A 22,943-nucleotide genomic window follows, 5' to 3' on the forward strand; every position below is an offset into this window, starting at 1 on the left:
TTGGGACTGGTTGGGTGTGTTGGGACTGGTTGGGGAAGCGTTGGGTGGGTTTGGGATGTTGGGACTGGTTGGGGAAGCGTTGGGTGGGTTTGGGATGTTGGGACTGGTTGGGTGGTTTTGGGGTGTGGACTGGTTGGGTGGCATTGGGACTGGTTGGGAGGCGTTGGGACTGGTTGGGGAAGCGTTGGGTGGGTTTGGGATGTTGGGACTGGTTCGGGTGGTTTAAATGGGCATTGTGGATGCACAGGTAACTTGATATTCTTTGCAATACCTCCTGTAACCTAATTAAACTAGTAAATAGTTTTTGTAGAAGTTCCTCTCTGGTTCCTACCCATTTTCCAGTGTTCTTGGCAAACTAAATGCAAAATTGTATTCCCTGTTCTGTTGTATTTATTTTTCCAGCGTGATGGCTGAACATGGGCCATGGACGTTCCCGTGATCTTCCCGTAGGAGCTAGAGCCACTTTCCTCCCATCTGCATGGACGTGTTCTCAGGCAAGTGAGAGCTTATTTTATTGAACACTGCACTTTGTCACATATAAAACAATAAATTAAGGGGGGGGGGGGGACTATTTCTGAATATATGCTAGTTACTATACAAAATTGTGCAGTAAGGTAGCACGATTCGGAGGTCACAATGTTTGTAATTTTCTTTTCTAGGTTCCCCTCTCCCCCTCGGAGGATGGTGCCTGGACGTGGTGAGCTGCCTGACATCTGCTCTCATCCTTACTCCTCGCTTTGGATTCTTGGCGGTTGGTGTAGGGGGGGAGGGGGCAAGAAATGTTGGTTTTGGGGGGTGTTGGGACTGGTTTTGGGGGTGTTGGGACTGGTTTTGGGGGGTGTTGGGACTGGTTTTGGGGGGTGTTGGGACTGGTTTTGGGGGGTGTTGGGACTGGTTTTGGGGGGTGTTGGGAGTGGTTTTGGGGGGTGTTGGGAGTGGTTTTGGGGGGTGTTGGGACTGGTTTTGGGGGGTGTTGGGACTGGTTTTGGGGGGTGTTGGGACTGGTTTTGGGGGGTGTTGGGACTGGTTTTGGGGGGTGTTGGGACTCTTTTTGGGGGTGAGAGAAAGGGGGGACTGGTTCTGGGACTGGTTGGGTGGTTTAAATGGGCATTGTGGACGCACAGGTAACTTTATTAAATTAACAATTAACTCGTGTAACCTCATAGTAAATTAAGCTTTGGTAAAAGTTTGTTTCTGATCCATTTTCCACACAAGTTTGGCAAATCAGAAAAATGCAAAATTGTTTTTAATGTTCTATTTTTCCAGCGTGTTGGCTGACCACGGACCATGGATGTTCCCGTAGGAGCTGGAGCCACTTTACTCCCCGCCACCTGCATTGACGTGTTCCGAGGCAAGTGAGAAAGTTCTTATTCTATTGAACACTACATCTTGTCGCATACAATGAAACTATAAAATGGGAGGTTGGGGGGACTAGTAAATGGTATATATTCAGAAATATAAAAATCTTCGGTAAACTAGCCTGATTGGGAGGTATTAATATTTGTAATTGTTACTTTTTCTAGGATTCACCACTCGGAGGATGGTGCCTTGACACGGTGAGCGATCTGACCTCTTGTGGCTCCTGCTCTCCCTCCCGTCCTCACTTTGGATACATGGTGGTTGGTATGGTAAAGTGTCGAGACTCGGGGAGGGGGAAGGAGAGAGTTGGGATTGGGCTAGTGTCTGGATTTGTTGGGTGGTTTTGGGGATGTTGGGACTGGTTTGGTGGATTTTGGTGTTGGGACTGGTTGGGTGGTTTTTTTTTTTTTTGGGGGGGGGGGGGGGAAGTGTAGTGGTTGGGGTGGTTAAAATGGGGATTGTGGACGCACAGGGAACTTCTTTTACGTTTGCAATTACCTCGTGTAACTTACTTCAAATGGTAAATAGCATTTACAAGTTGCCCTTTACTTCCCACCCATTTTCCACAAGTGTCCTTGGGAAATCGGAAAATAATTGGAAAAGTGTCACTACTCCGTTCTAATTTTTTATTTCCCCCCCCCCCCCCAGTGTGACCATGGACGTTCCCCCCTCTCGGCGTGACGACTGAACACAAGCCATGGACGTTCCTGTGATGTTCCTGCTGGAGCCACTTGTATGGACGTGTTCTCAGGCAAGCGAGAATGTTCGTTTTATTGAACACTGCACTTTGTCACATACAATTAAACTATAAATTTGGGTTTGGGGGGGGGGGGGGTGACTAGTAAATGGCATATATTCAGAAATGTAAAAAATTATCCAGTGAACTAGCATGATTGGCAGGTACCAATGTTTGTAATTTTATCTTTTTCAGGATTCTTCCCCCCCCCCCCCCCAACGGAGGATGGTGCCTGGATGTGGTGAGCTGCCTGACATGTGGCGATGGCTCCTGCTCTCCTCCCTCCTGTCCTCTCTCCGGACTTTTGGTGGCGGCAAGAAGGGTGTCGGGACTTGTTGGGGAGGTGTCGGGACTTGTTGGGGAGGTGTCGGGACTTGTTGGGGAGGTGTCGGGACTTGTTGGGGAGGTGTCGGGACTTGTTGGGGAGGTGTCGGGACTTGTTGGGGAGGTGTCGGGACTTGTTGGGGAGGTGTCGGGACTTGTTGGGGAGGTGTCGGGACTTGTTGGGGAGGTGTCGGGACTTGTTGGGGGAGGTGTCGGGACTTGGTGGGGGAGGTGTCGGGACTTGGTGGGGGAGGTGTCGGGACTTGGTGGGGGAGGTGTCGGGACTTGGTGGGGGAGGTGTCGGGACTTGGTGGGGGAGGTGTCGGGACTTGGTGGGGGAGGTGTCGGGCGTTGGTGGGGGAGGTGTCGGGCGTTGGTGGGGGAGGTGTCGGGCGTTGGTGGGGGAGGTGTCGGGCGTTGGTGGGGGAGGTGTCGGGACTTGGTGGGGGAGGTGTCGGGACTTGGTGGGGGAGGTGTCGGGACTTGGTGGGGGAGGTGTCGGGACTTGGTGGGGGAGGTGTCGGGACTTGGTGGGGGAGGTGTCGGGACTTGGTGGGGAGGTGTCGGGACTTGGTGGGGAGGTGTCGGGACTTGGTGGGGAGGTGTCGGGACTTGGTGGGGAGGTGTCAGGGCGCAGAGGGCCACAAGTGTCCCCGGCAAATCGGATTATAAATGCAAAATTTTCCCCTGTTATATTTATTTTTTCAGGGTGACCCTGGACGTTCCCTCTGAGCGTGATGGCTGAACACGGACCATGGACATTTCCGTTGGAGCCATGTTCCCCCAGCGCCTGCGTGGCCTTCTTCTTAATTGAAGAAAATGAGGCGAGTAAGATTTTTTAGCACTGCCCTTTGTTAGGTAGACATGTCAAACTGCAGTTAATATTGAATAAAATGAGAATTGATAATATACATTGCATATTTGGTAGGTACAAATAGTGATCTTTTGTAGTCTACAATCTTCAGTAGGTGAAGGTAGGCTACCCTGACGTGATGAGGGTAGTGTTGTTCTCTGGGTGTGGGTTGCAGGGCGGGTTCTAAAACTGTCGTCCCGTCTTGTTCCTTGGGGTTCGTGGCAGTCGAGAAGTTTTAATTTACTTTGGGGGGGGGGGGGGAAGAGAGAGAGCGGGTAGTTTTGGAGAGTTTGGTCGGGAGTGGGAAGGTGGCATCTGAGGGTGAAATCTCGTCGTAAAAGGGCAAGTAATGATGGGAATAATGACTCGCATCATACAGATGTGATGTATGGAAAGTGGTTGCGCTGTACCAGTGTTGAAGGAAAGACTGCGATGAAGTCTCGGGTTTGTGGACTTTGTTTTCGGGCGAGACTGGCTGAAAGTTTCAGATCGTCTATAGAGACGAGTTGGAAATTAATCGATGGGGCAATGTTGCATTTTTAAGGGAGTGACAAGGGTAGCAGAGGGGAACTTTGTAATTGAGGATGGGCGAATAGGTGTGCAACAGACCTGAAAGCTAGTTACATTGACCTTTCACAGTAAGGTTTAGATTGTTAGTGAGGGGGGGGGGGGGAGGGGTTGTCTACCCCACGAGTCTGTGCCGGTAGGCTGGGCTCTAGTCCCTGCTTTACTTGGGCTCCCTGATAATGCTATTTCAGATTGAGTCTGATTCTCTTCCCCTCCCCCACTGGGGATGAGCCCCAATCCCCCTAAGTTGTGACGTAGTCACCTGGCGAGGTTGTCTCGTCACAACTGTGCCTTTTGGGGCCTCTTACCAGGGGTGCTTGGCGTCGTCACCTCTGCACTAGCAAGATTCCTTCCCCAATGTCCTCATTTACAGGCTTTGGTCCTGCTACGTGGACAAAATATTTTGATCTTAGTCATGTTGACCCTACTCGTCCTGATTTATTCCTCCATAAGCACCATGTTGAATAAGTTTCTCATTTAACATAAACTGTACTGGTACTAATGTTGTTGGTGCCCTCTCGGGAAGAGGCTGTCGGCTTCGCTTCGTTGTCCTGCATTGGGGAGACCCTTTTTCAGATCTCTAAAGATGTCGAGTTGAATGGCACAATTCTTCTCCCATACAATGTTGACAGGGAACGTGTACTTGATATCCTCGTGGCAGTCTATCCTCGAGGCCCAAGGCTATTCTATTTTCAAGGTAGTTCGCACGATCTCCCCTTCGTGGTCCTCGTGATCCTATTCGCATTGTGAAGGTCTAGTGATAGTTTCTTTCCCTCTTCAGTCATTGTGGCTGGTGCCAGATGCTCCGTTCAGGAGTACATCCGCTCTCCTCGCCTCTGTAGCAGGTGCTAGAGATTTTGGTATGGTCCCTTCAGGTGTAAAAGTACTCTTGTGATCGTTTTGTAGAGATTTGGGTCATTCTAAGTGTTCTTCCCAAGCTGACTGAATAAATTGCGGTGATGGCCATCCTGCTCTTTGCCACACATGTATGCACTCTTCACATTTGAGGAAACCATCCTCCAATTGAAACGGTGATGTCCTTTCCCGAGGTAAGATGGGAGCTTCACCATCTTGCTTTTTTCTGGTATGTCTTGTGCTGGTGTCACACTCCCTTTCTTGGCGCGCCCCCCCCCCCCTCCTCCCACTCTCAGTTTGAAGGGTTTTTGACCTAGACACCACTACCTTGTCTGCTCCTTGCCTTCTGGGCCAGAAGGCGGTCTTTCTGGTTCTGTGTTGCGTTTTCTTCCTTCCCGGTCTTCATCTGTGCCCCTGTTCCATTTTGCCCCACTACTTTTTCAGCCCTCCTCCCTTCTTGCCTGTCTGGGCCATTGTGCATTCTCCTCTGCAGTGTTCATGTTGACCTTTCCCGTTCTCTTGTTGACTGTTGCGGCAGTTGCCCAGTACATTGCTGATGGTATGTCTGTTTGTGAGAAACGTAAATGTAGCTTTTAAAGTTCTTCCTTCCCGGCAGGTAAGGCTAGCTTCAATGTATTAAAGTTCCTACTTGGACACTATCCCTGCTTCCCCTCGCATTTCAGTGGCAGTTTGCAGTTCTTTGGTCCTTGGATCCTCTTGGATGTTGCCCTTCATCCGGTGCCCTCTCCTGTTTGTCGTTCCTGCAGATTACCTTGACCGCTCCTGTCTCCTACTCTGGAATCTGTCCATTCACCTCTGATATGTCCACCCATTCCCGTCTCCATTATGTTTGCTAGCTTTGGCTATCCATCATGGTGATTTCTCTGGTCGTGATCTTCCTTGGTCTACTGTGTTCCCTTGTTTTCAGTTATGTCTTTGTTCTTGTTTTTTATAATTGAATTTTCGTAGTTTTTATGGCAATTTGCTTAAACTCGCACTTCTGATCGTGCAGTTTCCCCCGCTTTGTTTGTCTAGAAGCCGGTGCTTGGTGCTGCTCATGGTCGCTTTTGTGGTTCTTCTTTTCTCTTCCTCTTAAGCTTTTGGTGGTGTCCATAATTCTGCCGCTCTTGAATCGTACTGATATTACCTTTTCTTTCGTCCTAATTTTTCAGTAGCCCATTCAGTGTGCTGCAACCCGTATCATTGTGCGTAAATGGTATCCAGTCTGTTTAAATTTTCTCCCCCAGATGTCCTAGTTACGATCTTAAACACCTGTTGGACTCTTATTGGCGCCTGTGCTACTTTCGGGTGATTTATTTTTTGTAACTGTCGGCATACACTATAGGGGCGATGCTTTGACCAACACCCGGGGCCGCCTTATCGAATCATTTGTCCTGTTCTAAATTGTGGCGAGGCAACTCGTGTTGACTCCTGCACTCGCACTCTTTCCCATGTGCTTGTCTTACCTTCATTTTGACTTCACCTGGCAAGTTCTTAATGACCTACACAAATGACCATTTCCCAATGCTAGTCACATTTTCATTTCACTCTCTCCTTTCCTAGGTTGAAGTTTGCCAAGGCTGACTGGAAGCAGTTCTTAACCTTGGGTGCTATTCTTACCAAGCTGATCTGCCTCTTCCCACGAACCCTCCTCATTCATGATGGGTTTTTGATGTTGCCCTCTGTTACTCGCTCTTCCCTCCCGGGGCACGTAGCGGTGCATTCCCTGTTGGAATGCAGATTTTTCTGTCTGTTTGCTGTAAGCATGCAGGCTGGAAACACCGTCGCAGAGTGACGGGCTAATTTTTTTTTTTTTTTTTTCTCTTCCCCCCCCCCCCCCCCCGGAAGGATAGTGCGGTGGACTGTGGCCATCGGTATGGCCAAGCATGAGGGTTTGAGAACTTTAGTTTCCACCATTATGTCTGACACTTCTGTGCCCCAGATCTTTAAGAAATTTGCAAGATAGTGGGCAAATTTGTTAGATGTTTCGCTAGTCCTTCACCGCCATGTTTCTATTTTAGATTCGGTGTTGGTTGCGATCAAACTGTGTTCCAACTTTTATATAGTTGGCTCCTGTTCTCGTCTTCCACTGTCCTTCCTTGCTTGTAAGCTCAGTCGTCCTTTAGATATTTACACTAGTCTTCAGCTTCCCTATAACGATCCTCTCAGAACTGCAGTCTACCCTGGCCCTGTGCGTTTTTACGGTTTCGGGCTCGGATAATATTGAGATGCTTTGCAATCTCCCTCCATGGGCATTTCGGTATTTAAGTGTCTGAGAATCGTTCAGTCCCGGAGCACCGAATTGAGGCGGTTGTTCTTTGTATTTGGAAATATGGTTCTCTAGTAATTTCCTAAAGACTTCCACACCATTGCTCTACAGAGTTGCATTTGTAGTCTTTGAGCATATGGACAATGTTCATATGTGATTCTTTGAACCCTAGCACTTGTCCTTCATAATTTGGCTTTCGCGAGTATCGCAGAGATCCTCGTGAACTTGGTGTACATTCTTACTGCCTTTGCTGGGAAAATCTGTAGTTGCTGTAGTTCTTGACCTGGGAAAGGTATGACGACACCTGGAGGAAACCTATTGTCCAAACTCGGTTCTTTTGACCTTTGTGGTAATGTTCCTCCAGAGCTTCCTCTCTCGTCGTTCGTTTAGTACTGCTTGGTACTGGTCTCTTTTCAGGAATACGAAGGTGTATCCCAAAGTAGTGTTCAGAGCTACTTTCCCAAGTTGCCCTCAATGGTCTTTTCTTCCTTCCCTGTGACATTTTAAACTGTTGACGATCTTGCCCTCTGCTGTCAAGGTGATGACTAGACTTGCCTTTCCTCCACTGGCGGCTTCAATTTGAGACTGACGGTGTTGTCCTGGGCCATCAATCATGGCTTGGTTCTCCACAGCCAAGACTTGTGCCGAGACCTCTACTAGGAAGTGGGTCGTTCTTTGACCCTGTGTCGCTTGATGATCATAATCATTTGTATAAAGATTCGGCTGAACTTCTGGGGTTAATCTTTAACACTAGTTTGTATTGGTCATGCCATATCTCTTACCTCAGTTGAATGCTCAAAGACCCTTAACTTGGTGGTGTCCCATGCTTCCAGGGAAGTTGATAGGGTTAGGTTCCTCTAGTGCTGTCTAAACTGTTATGACTGTCCTGCTTACTCGTCTGCCTCGCTCAACTTTTCGTCATGTTGCTCTTTGCCATACTAAACTATGCCTGGGGTCTGGTGCCTTTTGTTAGACTCCTAGCCAGAGGCTGTATGTTGAAATCGGCGTAATGTCTCGACAGGATCGCCGTGATGTCTACTTCATGCGGTTTCTCCAATACCCTCACTATCGCTTATGTTGTACTTTGACCATTACCCATCCTGTGGGGGGGGGGGGCCCCATGTTCCCTTTCGGCATTCCCATTTGTATGGTTTTAGCTTGCAAGGTTCTTTGGGGCCCCCTCCCCTCTGGAGGGTCTAGAGTTTTGTAGAACCTTAACCCGCATGACAAAAGCTTTTACCCCCTGCTACAGTTCTGAAATCCCTTTTTTTTCCTTCCACAGGTTTCTTCACACTAGCTCCATCTCGGTCTTCACAGATGGGGGTCCAAGTCTGCTGGCAGTGTAGGCTACTGTTGTCTTGACAGCACTTGTTGCCCGTCTGCAGAGACTAGCATGTTCACGGGCGAACTGTGCAATTTGTATGCTTTTAAAAAGGGTTTATTGCTGTAATTGTTAGTTTGCTTTTGTTGACTGTGCCCTCATGGCCAGAGTCGTTTAATCCTGTCGTCGTCAAAATTAAATATTGGCTATTGCTAATCTGAAACAGGTTGAACGGTGAAGTTTTGCCGGGTTCGCAGCCATATTGTTTCCTTTAATGACGGGTGCGGTTGGTGCTGCGAAGGCGGACATCTGCACTTGTCCCGTTTCTAATAAACTAGTTAATATAACGTGTACCCTGTTAATCATTCCTAAACTCGTGCCTGTTCAGGCCGTTCTCTTAAAAATTGTACGGCTTTTGGCTTGTGCACTACAGGCAAAAATTGGTGTATATGAATTTGGAAAAATTTCAATGAAATTGATCAATAGGAGCAAGTTTTGAGTGCTTGTAGGTTAGGAGCAGCAAGTTCTCGAAAGTTTTAAAAATAACTAAAATGTTCTACCACCATAACCGGCGTTGGGAAATGACTCGGAAGTTAAGTATTCGGCGTACACATTAAACCGATGGGCACTTAATGTTGCGCAAAACTGAATTGTCCCTCCTACAGTAGAGCATATCCTTGTTGAATGTCCTGACTTGTAGGATGTGTGCGCATCTTACTTCCTGACAGTCCCTCGCGGTCGCTTGTCCCCCCTCTAGTATTGTTGAACTGAATACCTTGTTCACCTTGTGTGCTTTAATGATATTGGCATCCCCTAGTGATATTTAGCGTCTTTTGAATATTCCCTAACATTTGGTGCTACATGGACTCCCTGGCTTGATGGCTTCTTTTGGTAATGAGTTGCTCAGTTTGAAAAGAAATGTGAATTATTATAGTATCGGGTTTGTGCATGGAGACACAACTTGGATTGGCTGTCGAGATATTTTTGTTGGTGGGTAAGCGACCAGCCCCCACACTAGGTTAAGTGACGACGAGGTATTGGTCCGTCCTGGACCATTAAAGAGTCGTTATTGTGACTCGTCACCTGCAAGTGTTTATTATTTTTGTGCCAGTTTAACAAGTTTCTCTTGAATATTTTGTTCCTACCAGAGTTTCAGGTCTTGGAATAACTTCCAGCCACCGATCATGTAATGCAATGTGTCCAATGCTGTATCGGTTTTAAACTTGGATTTTGGCTTGTACATATTTGTTTCCATCTGTAATAGTTTGTATGTTTAAGCTATAAATGTTCTTTGTCCGTTAGTATTAAAGCTTTTCGTGCACTCTGAAAATATTTAGAGTATTGAATATCTCAAAGCCTCGGGTGGCTGTAGTTTGATAAGTTGTGGAAATAATGCCCATATTTCTCTAGTTTAGTGCACATTAGAACAGTGGTTGCGTGGGTATGTTAATAGTGGTTTTTATTGGAACAATACTTGGCAGTTTTTTCCCTTCATCTCTGTGAAGGCATAACAGGTCAGTGAAGAAATGCGTTAAATACGCGTTAGAATTAGTGGACAATTAGGAGCCGAGCGGACAGCGCGCTGGACTTTTGATCCTGTGGTCCCGGGTTCGATCCCGGGCGCCGGCGAGAAACAATGGGCAGAGTTTCACCCTATGCCCCTGTTACCTAGCAGTAAAATAGGTACCTGGGTGTTAGTCGGCTGTCACGGGGTGCTTCCTGGGGGTGGAGGCCAGGTAGAGAACCTGGCCGCGGGGACACTAAAACCCCGAAATCTCGAGATAACCTGACACAATGTGAATATAATAGATTGTGGTTATTGACAGAGTTGCTCGCATAAATTTATAATTGTTGCTGTTGGAGGTAATGTAAATCTAATGGTGGGTGGAAAAATAGTTGGGTTTAGAAATGGTAAATAAAACTATAAAATTTAAAGTTCCTCAAATTCCCATCCATCCATTGTCAGTAAAGTAATAAATGACAAATGGAAGGACAAAGAATATTAAAAAAAATCTCATTTCCTCAGGTGTGACGGTATACCACAAGGACCGGTGACGTTCGTGTGATGTTTCCATTGGAGGTGGTGTCGGCCAGCACCTGAACAGACGTGTAATTGAGGCAAGTTAAATTTAAGACCATGTTGTGTAAAAATAGCTAATAAAAAAAAAAATAGAATGAGCCATATTTGAACAGTAAAGTAGCATAGTGGGTAGATAAATAATTGATAAACCATTAACCCACCCCCTCGTGCAGTTGGTCGTTAATGTGTTGAAAGGCCTTGTGTGACTTGGTGGGGGGGAAGGGTCTCATTCTGCAAGCTTTGTCTCAGTGTTCTGAATTGCATTGAGCAGTTCTTCTCCTGCCATAGTTCCTTGGTTCAAAAGTGACACTTTTCCCCAATTTTTGTAATCTGTTTCTTTTGGTTGTTTCCGTTGGTTACTTCCTAAAAGATGGAAGTGTTCACTCTCTGGTTTCCAATATTGTTAGATGCTGCCCTCTAGGAGCTAGTTATGGTCGTGACACCTCGTGTGGTTGCTTTATCTTCACCAACGCTGCCCTTAGTTCTTCCTCGCTATGCTTCCTGCGAAAAGTGGTGTTTTAAGAGGACGGGTTGCATAGTTAGATTCTAAAGTTGGCTGTGTTTGTATTCTTTACCAGTATGGTGTTGGGCAAAGGACAAGGTAGCTTCCTGAATGCAAATGAATTCAGGTAGTTTCCTTCAGGTTCCTGTAAGGTTTCTTGTTGTCTCGGGTCGTTTGTTAGTTGTTTACGTTCATCTCTAGCTGTGCTGTGGCTCTTAAATAAGAAATTTAAATGAAAAGTAATATCCCCCACCCTAACTTTATCACTGCTTAAAATTTAGAATTAAGAATGTGCTGGTTGATTTTGTTTTTATTTTATTTTTGTACATTTAAAAAAGAAAAGGTAATGGAAGTATGTAGTGGTCACCGGTGCTAGTAGTGTTATATAGGTTGACAAGCGTGTAGGTAGAAGAATAGGTAAATTTCCATGGTAGTTAAAGGTAATAGTTGTACAGGGAGCGTATTTATATTAGTAGGTGGAGGCATTTTGCAATGCACTAGTCATGGAATGTAATATTTTATTTCATTTCAGGGAGGAAATGGCGTGTAGAAGGTCGCCACACTGCCGATAAGATGACGTAGAATTGACTTCAGTGGAGCTGTTAACCCCAACAAAGTGTGTAATGTAGAGAAGAGATGACCTGGCTGCCGCAGACATGTCTCCTGCATCGGCAAGATTCGTAGACTAGACATGTGGACGTAAATGTAAATATTGTTGGTCTTGTACCAAAAAAAAAAAGATGAGAAGAAATTTGTAGTTATCATAAGTGCCTTTAATTTATATAAATGATAATCCTACAGTGAAGTTTAAACTTGAAAAATGTTAATTACTAAATGTTTAAAATAAAAGTACAGTATATAAAGTTTGTTGACATAACCAAATACCATTTAAATATTGCTGGTAAACTTCTCTCCTTTCTCCCCCACCCCGCAAGTGAGAAGTGGCAGTTATCTTAACTAGAAAGTGTTTGATACAGAGTAGAAAACTTTGGCACTTAAAAGTGAAAGATCTGTACTTGGATTTGAATGCTCAGATTGACTTTGGTTGTGATAAAAATAATATTAGTTCAAATGGTTTATATGGTTAATAGTGACCGAATAAGTGTCTAATATCGTAATGAACATAAATTGGAAATGTCTTAAACTTTAGGCTTAGAGGAAGTTGGATCATGTTAATGAGAGAGGAACCTAAAGTGCGGAGAAGTCTGATAGTTAATATGAATAATTCGAAACGTAAGGATACTTGTGACAATTAACACTTAAACTAATATAACAATCAATCTGCTTGTACAGACACCCTAGGGGGCCACATGGAGACGAGCTGGCCTCTTGATTAGTGAGAGCATAATGCAGTCGTGTTGCGTCAAGCTTATGAAAAAGATGGCAATGCAGGGTTTCGGAAGTAGTGCCACGTGTAATAAAAATCATTGGAAATTGGCCCAGTGTTAGTTTCACTTAACAGTCGTTTCTAAAAGTTTTCAGTTGGTACCACTCCTGATATTAACTTTTTCTGGCTGACCAGTGTGACACCTTTACTATGTTCCATAACCAAAGAATAAGTTTTGTTAATGTCCTTGAAATTATCATAATTGGTATAAAGATTTGGCCCTTCTGGTTTAAAAACATTTTAGGTGCTATAACTTCATAGTTTTGACGTGAACCGAGACACGTCCCCGAAAGTTATAGATGCAGAGGATGGCTGGATTACCAGCATTTAAAATGTAAGCAATTATTAGTAATCTTAGGTAGGAAATTAAAGATTTTGTAACATTTTCAGAAATAATGTTTTAACCTGAGAAATGCCTTTTGATACTGTTTAATCAGAACTAACTGTTACGTAAACTCCATTATGGCATCAGAGGCCATGCACTGGACTACATAGAATCCTAATCTTAGTGATACACCAATGTGTAGCCATCAATGATATAACCTCTCCCACTCTACCAATAACAGTTGGAGTGCCACAGGGCAGCACCTTGGGACCTCTCCTATTTCTTAAAAAAAATAGGCAGATCATTGATGTATATAACATTCTGAAACCTATATTGTTTGCCGATATTACCCTTGTCTACTTTAACCGCAACCCACATACACTAAATAATGTAGTTAATAATGAACTGAACTGAAGTCCACCTACGGATGTCAACCAACCAACACTTAAGATGTAGTAGGTCTTCATGTTATTTGGAAGCAAATATACAAATTGAAATCGGCTTCAGATAGACAATGTAAACATTAGTAATAAAAAAGATGTAAATTTTCTTGGCTTATTCCTAGACAAGTCAACTTCAGCACCCACATGCAACACATAACTAAGAGTTGGTATACTCTGCAAAATCATATATGTACCCAACTGTGCTCTCATCTTGTGCACTAATCTATCCCTATCTTAATGATTGTATCTGTGCATGGGGTTCAACCACTGCAAACCACCTAAAGTCCATCACCCTGCAAAAATCTGTTATCGGAATAGTAATCTGGCTTCAGACAGCACTAAGCCCCCTTGTTTAACTCCCTAAACATGCTAAACATACTCTTACTCCACACTGTTGTCAACTACATTTACAGAACCCTGTTAAATGCAAATCCTGCTCTGAAACTCTCCCTGGACAGATGTAATAGGGCCCATTATCACCACACCAGAAATAAATCTTTATCCCAGAGTACAATTGACTCTGGGGATAAACACACTATGCAAATAAAGGGACCTAGTCTATGGAAGGAACTCCCTAATGAATTGAAAAGGTGTTCAACCTGTGCATCATTAAACAAAAACTAATATACCAAACGTTATCATGTGTGTGTTTTATTACCTTGTTGCTTTAAAATTAGCACTAGATAGTGCTACCTTAATGTCCCCATCTTTATGTACCCAATGAGAACAACTTTACCAGTGTTATCATTGTTGTCTTGTGTGCTATCAATTTGCTGTATGGTAATTTAATCAAAGATTAATAGGCACCAATCAAGCTGTCAGAGCTTTACTTTGTTGAATATACCAATGTGCTTTAATATACTTGCTAATCTCTCACATTGCAAGAGAAAAGTATTATATAATCATTTTATTTATTCTGCTAGAATTTACCTACTTAAAATTGTTAGATTAAGGACCCGGCCCGAAACGCTGTGCGTACTAGTGGCTTTAAGAGATTGAGACTACATGGCATGGTATTTACAAACCCAATGTACCCTCTTGTCTATAACTAAAATGTGGTTATGATGCTTTGTGGCTGGAAGTTTAATAACTGCAGTCTATTTTAATGCATTTTGTATTAAACTTGTAAAATATATATGGTAAGAAATAAAGCATCCAGATGTCGGTGTATTTTATTTTCCATTTCACAATACGAATTAAAGTAGATCGTACACACATTTTGGCTGATCTACTTTTGGAGCATGTCTGATAGTTTACCTACACCCTAAATAAGAACAAATAAACGCTTGCATTATGTTAACCTTATTTACTACTGTGACGTGTTATAACTACCGTCATAAAGTATCATTTCATACACTGACGAGGTTATTAACATTTCCATTACCAATGACAGGGAATTGTTTATCACAGGAGATCGTGCAATTGTTATGGCAAGCACTGCTTGAGCGTACACTCGCAACTTTTGTGAAAGAGGCCAGGTGTGGGTAGTCAGTACCATGCAAATTTAGAATTGTAGTTCTGCCTTTATTAGTTATGTACAATATTCTGTTGCTTACATGAACAGCAATCCTGGTAGGTTGTAAAATAAATTTCCTGGAAATAAAGCACCTAAATAGCTTATGACTTCATTTAACAACGTAAGGTATGCAGGAGTTGACCTTAAAATGACAGGAATACCATATGCCAGGGTTAAAGGGCACAGACTCTCTACATACAAACTTGAAGGCCTAGGGTTGAGGCTAATTGAAACATAGCCTGCATGTCCCGTTAACATTTTTCTAAGCGATATCGACAATAATGGGTGACTTGCATAAAAACACTATGTTCATGGTCAAAGACATTTGGGATCCATTACACTCCCAATAATTTCAATCGTCTCAGAGGACGATTGAAACTGAGTCTTCTCCCTTTCTGTCTGGAGCAAGACTGTTTTAACACAGAGACAACATAGGAAAAAGACCTCTCTAACCAGTTTGCTCTTCTAGCGTCCAGCCCGTCTCGCTTCATGTAGCTAATCGTTCAATCCCCCCACAATTAAAATTGGATTGGACAGCATTGTTTTTCATCTGTAATCCCATTCCATCCCTAGTCTGACCCCTGCGAGTGCTACTGGTGCTTTCGCTGGGTGTTTTCTCCTGATACATTTCATTCCACCTCCCCTCTTGCATTTGGAAAAATATCGTTGCCTAAATAAAATGAATAGAGGAAAGGTACAGTTCCCTAAGACAATTCAATAACATGTTTAAAGCGTGTTAGGTATGAAAGTGTGCACGTGTTTTGAAATAATATAAAATATTTAAATTGGAGGGCTAGTTTTAATAATAATAAGCTCTTTAAAAAACAGGCTAGTACCGTTTGTAATACGAACATTTGAATGCTCCAGACAAACGTAAGTCATGTAATGTGAGCAATCAACATACCCACACACTTACCCTTTCACGCCTCTCCTGCCATGTCTGGGTGAATGATTTCTACCCTACATACCCGTTTCCTTCTTAGGTGTACCTTCGTAAACTGGAGCCAATCCTCTTAGCCAGTCATCATGGGCTTGCACACTTCCCTCAATCATCCATGTATAAAACAACTGGTCAGTTCTCGTGGCAGTCATCCTCGGCACATTTATAAATCAAATGTATATAAATGTCCTAATTGAGGTTCACTGAGCCAGCTCCGGTTTCTGCGCCTTGGCATGTTCCCATTATTTCCAATCTGCTGCCATCGTCTGGGGTTCCTCTTCGTTTGATGTGGTTGCCATCAGCGTTCCCAAGTACCATGTTTCCTAACGTACAAAGTCAGCATGAGCGTGATTCATATATTCCTGCTGATGCTTGCACTGCCCATTTGTACCGCAGACCTGTTAAGGTAAAAAAGAATGAAATTTAATTGATTAAATGTAAACATACAATGCATTTAATGCCTATTAGACTACAATAAGTTTCATTACTGGACCAAATTTTACTGGATGTTCTGTGGGGAACTTGTTGAAAATCTTCCCAGTTTTGCATTCGTTTCATTCCTAAACAAAACTACTACACACTTTTGGTTGGGCCAGCATTACCGATCATCAGCTCTTGGGCGGGGGCCCTGCCAAGAGGTTCTCGACTCTCCAATTTACATCATAACTTTGGATCCAATATCAATCCCATCATACGGATTTCTTTCCTCAATACTATGAAGTTTTGCTGCAGAACGTTCCATCAACACAATCATATGAAACCAGAGGGCAGAGTGACCCATTGGGTGTGACTTGTTAATGACTCGTGAAGTACCTCATCTCTGGATGTGACTTCCTCATGTATAATACGTATTTTGTCCCTACTCTCTCCCCGCTACCATGACTACAACCACCCATCAGGCAAACATTTGCAAAAATGCATATACACTATTTCTGATCGAACTGAAAAGCCCTATGGTAATATTGTAAAGAATACTTGTGCTTTTATGCATTGGGATAACACATCTTCCATTATTTCGTGCGGGGATATTGACCATTTTGTGTGACTTGCAAAGATAGATCTTGCTTTTCGGGAAAGTGTCAGAGCCCTCACTCTTGAGAGAACACCATCACATCTTATTATTTGTTTTAGCCTCTAAGTGGGTGCATCTATGGTGAGCCATATTTGAATTAGGTTATCACAGTAACAAGGTTATCGTGCATATGTGACAGTTTTAAAGGAAGGTGCAAAAATAAGGAAACCCGACCTATTTACTCTTTTGCTTTAATAACGTGATCTCTTGTTGGTGGAATGTTGAGTTTGATGTTCCGGCCTTCAGTTGCTTCACATTCCAGTAGGTAATGCAACGGCGGCATTTCTACATCTGTTCCTAAGATATGATGTTACATATTGAATTTATTACCTTCCAGCAGCACTTGCAGTCAAGTTTGAGTCTGTTTCTGGCTACTGCAATGTCTCTGGATAGCTTTTCCCAGGCTTGAACGAGGAGTACCCAGTGGTTTGGGTCTCCCCTACTTTGCCTGTGTGGCTACTTTCCATACATGGGAGTATTTCCTCCTTGATTTGCTTCTTAATCTGTGAGAAGCTTTGAGGTATTTTTACCTGTACAGCAGTTAAAGAAGTGGCACTTTTTGCTAGCGCGTCTAACTTTTCATTACCATCTATGCCAATGTGACTTGGTATCCAATTTAGGGTGATTGACAGTCCTAGATTATGCGCTTGTTTTCCTGTATGTAAAATTTCGGTAACGAGTTTCATATTATCTCCATGCTGCCTAGATAATAATGCTTGGAGCGAAATATTTAGAGGCGGTATGAATGATGACATGTTGTAAATTAATCTCAAATGCATAATTTATAGCCTATTTCAGGGCACATAATTCTGTTTGCAATGTCGTGCACCCACTGTTCATGTTCCAGTAAGTTTCATGGTTGTTGCTGTAAACTGCTGCCCCGGTGGAATCTTTCTTGATCAACTGATCCATTTGTGATGATGTCAGTGGTTGTCGGTCTTGAAATATTTTTCATTTGTTGTTCTATGATTGCTTTGATCCTCTGGGAGTCACATGCTGATTTTCTAGCTGGTAATCCATTAATGATTATCTTTAGTCTCGGCAGCCTTCTCCGTGGGAGCAATCGAAAGTATGATATGGACTGTCTTGTGCTTTGTTTCTATTGGTCCTTGTCAAGTCCACTTTCTCTAGAATCTTGACTAGATTATCCGTCCATGTACTCGGTCTATTTTGAAGGTTTCTGTGAAGCGATCTGTGTATCCTATCTTTGATTGACAGTCTGGTTGTGGTTCCAACAAGTTTTGCTGTTATTGAGGCTATACTTTGAGTCTGTTTTCTAAGGCTGGCAAGCTCGTTTAAGTTCTTAAATTTTTCTCGCCGCGTCCAATTAGGTGGTCCCAGCATTGTTCTGAGGGCATCATTTTGTGACACTTGGAGTCTTTCCCATTGGTTATTACTAAGAAATGTGAGAGCAGGAGCAGCATAATCAATGAGTGACTTAACTGCTTGAACGTATTTACATTGTGAGTACTGGTAGGGTTGCTCCATCTCTAAGACTTGTGAGGGAGCACAAAGTTAAGTTACTGGCTTTGCAACGTTGCCGAAGAGAATCAATTTCCTGAGTGAATTTCAACTGGCTGTCTTTTATGACTCCAAGCTGTTGAAAAGACGTGACCCACTCAATTTCGTGTCCTTGTTTTGCGAGTTTGATGTCATTTGAATGGTCAGTGCTTTGGTTTCATTGCTGTTTATTTTCAGTGGTATGCGTTCCTCTTCTCTGATGATGTCTAGGCATTTTTGTGGCTGATTCCTGGCCTTTGCTTGATGCCTTTGGTATTGAATGACCACAAAATCGCCTGCATAGTTAAGCAGTTTAGCTTTTGGTAACGTAATCTTCATGAATTGTTCCATGAGATAGCAGGGAGGAATACTAAGCCCCTTCCTCTTCAATTGAGTCCCATTTTCCAGCCCCTTTGAGGATATATTTGTTTGAAAAAGGACTATAGCTTCTCTCTTGAGTAGACTTTGGCAAAGGCGTGTTGGTTGATTTCCTTAGCCACCAGGCAGCACACAGTATAGCAGGATTATTAGCTATCTCAAAAGCGTTTTCAAGGTGAAGACAAATAAGGATTCCGATTTGTCATTGAGTTGATGTAGGAGGGAGGAAAGGCAGTCTGTGGTATCCACACGTTTTGTGAAAATAAACATATTTCGGTAAAGTGGTTTGCATTCAATTCGACTAAATGCCATTCTTTGCACAGTTTTGGCCAGACAGGTTGTTAATAAGATAGAGCTTGGATTTCCTGGGTCTTTGCAAATATAGTTCCCATTCCCAAGTTAGTTTCCATTCTACCAAGAGAGTGGTCGAGTTCTTGTCACCCAAACTTTGTTGATGAGATTCAAGAAGGCTTCTTCACCTCTTTCCTTTATCTTAGCAGCATGTTGTATGTGATTTTGTCCTCGCCTGGAGGTGTGTTTTTAGTTTTCTTTGCAGCTCTTTTGAATTCATTCAGATGAAAAGGTTGGTCTACTTCAAGTAAGGTTAAAACATCGTCCATTTGTTTCCATGTTTCATTCTTTGTTGGTACGTCAGAGTTGCTTGAGTGGAACTGGCTCTTGAAGCAAATAAATTTGCTAGTCATTCTGCTTCTTGCTCTCGATGTTCATGATAGGATGGAGCAGGCGGCGATTTTCCTTTGGCCCTGTTGATCTGCCTCCAGATGTCGCCCAAGAATGTATGCTGATTTAGCTCGGCACACCATTCGAGCCATTTTTCGTCATTGATTTTTGCTGTTTCTTCATGCACATGATCTTGGACAGCTCTAAGAATCCCTAAAATAGCTTCGGTTCTGTCTCATCTGAAATTCTTTCATGCACAATTTAGTCTTGTATAGTTGTTTCATGTTATCACAGTAATACCACTGGTGCTTATGTTTTTAGGTAATTGTTTTCTTGTGGATGGCATTATTTGCTGCTCTATGTATTGCACTGACAATCTTTTTCCATTTCTTCGGTGTCATCACGAGAAGTGTAGTTTTGGTGCTTAGTTTCGTGACATTCCTAAAATTTCTTCCATTCTGCTTTGATAAAATCCCATCCTTGCTCGGGAGTTGGAGGTCTGGGAGGTAGTGCTATATTACTAACTGCTGTTTTTGTAGCAAAGTGGTCACTAGTCAGTACATGGTCAACTGACCAATGACACAACTCATAAATACTGGTGGAGACAAACGCATGGTCTACATTCCTCCACCAATGTGGGTTGGTTCCGTCGAGTTAAGCAGACTGACTTCAGGCAATTTATCCCAAAGGTGTTCAATGTCTTCCATTGGCTTCGATTCTTGGCGAGTCAAGTAGCAAATAACTATGAGTGTTTAAGTCACCCGAGATGATAGGTGTGGTGACTGCTATTTCAAAGATTGCAGAGAGCTATATCGTGTTCTCTATGGCTCCTGTATACGTTGAAGATGGACAACATTGAGTTCCTCATTGTGAGATTAACACATAATTTCGACGTCCTCACCACCGTTAGGCATGTCTGTGATTGTCGTGGCATTGATACAATTTTTTACTAGTATTAAAGTGCCTCTGGTACCACCTTGTGCAATTGGGGAGTGTTAACCTTGATATTCAGGAATACTGATATTAGATTCAGTCCTAGTAAGTGTTTTTTGAAGTAAAACAATGTCAATGTTGTTCTCGAGAAGCACTGCTCTGAGTGTTTGAACTTTTTTAATCTGCGGATATTTCATTGTATAATCTTGAGATTGTCCATTATTCTGTTAGAGTTGAATCCATCGAGTCCATTGTGGTTTGTATTGTGCTAATTTCCCTGATGGTTTGTGTCTTGTTTGCTGGAGTGGAGACTGTCATTGGGAGCTGAAACAAATAGGTTTCGCTTACTTTTTCGAGTTTGACTTCCTTGACGTTTTGAGGTAGGGCTTGTAGACGTGTGGTAGAAATAAGTTTAGAAATGTGTTTTTTTTACATCTTAACATTTCCTCCATCGACTGTGGGTTGCTGTGTTCCAGTGCTTGGAATGCTTTGTCGAGCATCTCGCTGAAGATCTCTGTTAGGGAGGCAATGAGCATTGGAACAGTGATAACTTGATACGCCTTTGGCTGCCTTTGTTTTTATCTTGGTAGATGGTTGGGTGGTGGTGTCTGCTATATCCAACTACTGGGCCATTTGATGATGTGTGTCGTCATTTGTGCTTGTAATGTGTATTGCAGGCAATAGCAGATGTGTTACTTTTGATAACCTGATCTGTTGTGTTGTTGCCTTGTGGGGTAGTGGTTTGTTTTCTCTAGTTAATCGAGGTCGTGTTCTTGTTTAGACGAAGAAATTCAACTAAATATTAGCTACAGTCTAGAGTATGGACTCGTTGAGGAGTGTTCTGTTGGGTTTTGTCTTGGAGTTGTCGCTTTGGGTTGCTGGGTACATCTCAATGCATGGATTCTTTTTGACTCTTTTGGACATCGTTTCTTGCAGGCGTGATATTTGTCGCCGCAGTTTGAACATTAGCGTTTGTTGGTTTGCCGTGTTTGTGCATATTTTTGCATTTGTCATTGTTGTGTAGCTCACTGCATACTCCACATTGTTCCAGGCCTCTTCAGGCATCTTTATGGTGTGCGAAGTGCTGTAACAGAGCATGGCCTGTGGGTTGTATAGTCTTAGCCTGAATTGTCCATAAATTCCTACAGTCAACGTTTTGATGTGAGGTTCTTGTATTGTTACAAGCAACAGTCTTGTTTCTACATTGACATGCCTAAACCTTTCTGCTGTTGTGACATTGGGACATTCTAAGAGCCTGTTTGCATCGACTTGAACCAGGGAAATGTTGCACTGTCATCTCGGTGGCTTGTTCCTCTGGTTTCACTTCAACTAGGTCTTCCATATTCCCGAGGTTTGCAAATGTATGTTGGTTAGCTGTGGATATGCTCTGTATGTGCCACTTATGTCAGGTTTGGCTCTGAGATCTGAACGTGGGTGATCTTTTTCTAGTACGTCAATGTAAGCATAAGTGGGAGCATGTAGTGCCTTCTTAGTTTTGAAGATGTTCCTTGGCATTGGTTTGGGGGCTGCTCTTGGGTTCTGGCTGGCTTCTAAATCAAATTTTTCGGCCGTTTCTTAGGTACTTTTTCGTTTCTTTGCCTTTTGTTTCATACAATTCTCCAAGACGGCTCATTGTGAGTGGGGTTATCCTCTGGTTCATTATTCGTGTCATCTTCAGCCAGTTGCCTTGCTCTAGCCACGAGATTACTGTGTCCTTCTCATTACAATAATTTCAGATGGGTGGTCAGGAGAATCAGTTCCTGGGGGGAGGGGGAAGGGAGGGACACGGTGTCGCTTCTGCTGACTTTGGAGTAATGTGATCTACGATCATGCACGAGAGTGCTAGACGTGCATCTTTTCCACGTGAGACCACCTCACGTGTGGACTCTGTGGCACTTACAACCTCACCGTGCTCCGCTTCCGCCTGTTGCCTTCGGCTCCACTAATACAGCTAATAATTTTCTGCCAGTGTCATCATCACATTCTCCCTCCTCCTCACAGTGGCTGGACGGTGTAGCTTCATGCAGGTCTGCATTCAATCACAGACTAAGTGTTTGGGCACTATTCCTTCCCCTCCTTCCCATCCCAAATGTTTATCCTGATCCCTTCCAAGTGCTATATAGTAATGGCTTGGCTATTTTCCCTGATAATTCCATCCTGAGCTGAGTTAGTTATCTTTAATTGCAATAGGCAACACATGTAGGTTACCTCTTGCAAGAAGAGACGACTAACAGAGCTGAGGGTAGTCGTAATAGCCAAGCTATTACTATATAGCGCTTGGAAGGGATGAGGATAAACATTAGGGATGGGAAGGAGGGGAAGGAATAGTGCCCAACCACTTAGTCTGGGATTCAATGCAGACCTGCATGAAGCTACACCGTCCAGCCACTGTGAGGAGGAGGGAGAATGTGATGATGACATTGGCAGAAAATTATTAGCTGTATTAGTGGAGCCGAAGGCAACAGGCGGAAGCGGAGCACGGTGAGGTTGTAAGTGCCACAGAGTCCACACGTGAGGTGGTCTCACGTGGAAAAGAAGAGCGTTTAGCACTCTCGTGCATCATCGTAGATCACATTACTCCAAAGTCAGCAGGTGACACCGTGTCCCTCCCTTCCCCCTCCCCCCAGGAACTGACTCTCCCGACCACCCATCTGGAATTATTGTAATCAGATGGACACAGTAATCTCGTGGCTAGAGCAAGGCAACTGGCTGAAGATGACAAATAATGAACCAGAGGATAACCCCACTCACAATGAGCCGTTGTCGAGAATTGTATGAAACAAAAGGCAAAGAAACGAAAGAGAACCGAAGAAACATGCGAAAAATTTGATTTAGAAGCCAGCCAGAACCCAAGAGCAGCCCCCAAACCAATGCCAAGGAACATCTTCAAAACCAACAAGCC

The 22,943-nt window shown here is 43.6% G+C and overlaps 2 long non-coding RNA genes across 7 annotated transcripts in view; one reads left to right on the top strand and one right to left on the bottom strand.

Moving 5' to 3' along the window:
* The first annotated feature begins 90 nt into the window (after positions 1 to 90).
* LOC138359861 (uncharacterized) lies at positions 91 to 14,184 on the top strand. Of its 2 annotated transcripts, none has more exons than XR_011226094.1 (7): positions 91 to 494; positions 660 to 751; positions 1,267 to 1,351; positions 1,524 to 1,619; positions 3,128 to 3,243; positions 10,311 to 10,406; positions 11,403 to 14,184. It is a non-coding gene; the product is annotated as an uncharacterized lncRNA (long non-coding RNA). The 2 variants fall into 2 exon arrangements; XR_011226095.1 differs by having other exon boundaries at positions 660 to 697.
* Positions 14,185 to 14,909: 725 nt separating this feature from the next.
* The window catches only part of LOC123746816 (uncharacterized), a 42,687-nt gene continuing 34,653 nt past the window's right edge, over positions 14,910 to 22,943 (bottom strand). For all 5 annotated transcript variants that reach the window (XR_011226097.1, XR_011226096.1, XR_006771562.2 and 2 more), the window contains one exon: positions 14,910 to 15,875. This is a non-coding gene — a long non-coding RNA (uncharacterized lncRNA). The remainder of the gene's footprint in view (positions 15,876 to 22,943) is intronic.

Source organism: Procambarus clarkii, chromosome 93 (genome assembly GCF_040958095.1).
Source record: "Procambarus clarkii isolate CNS0578487 chromosome 93, FALCON_Pclarkii_2.0, whole genome shotgun sequence".
NCBI lineage: Eukaryota > Metazoa > Arthropoda > Malacostraca > Decapoda > Cambaridae > Procambarus > Procambarus clarkii.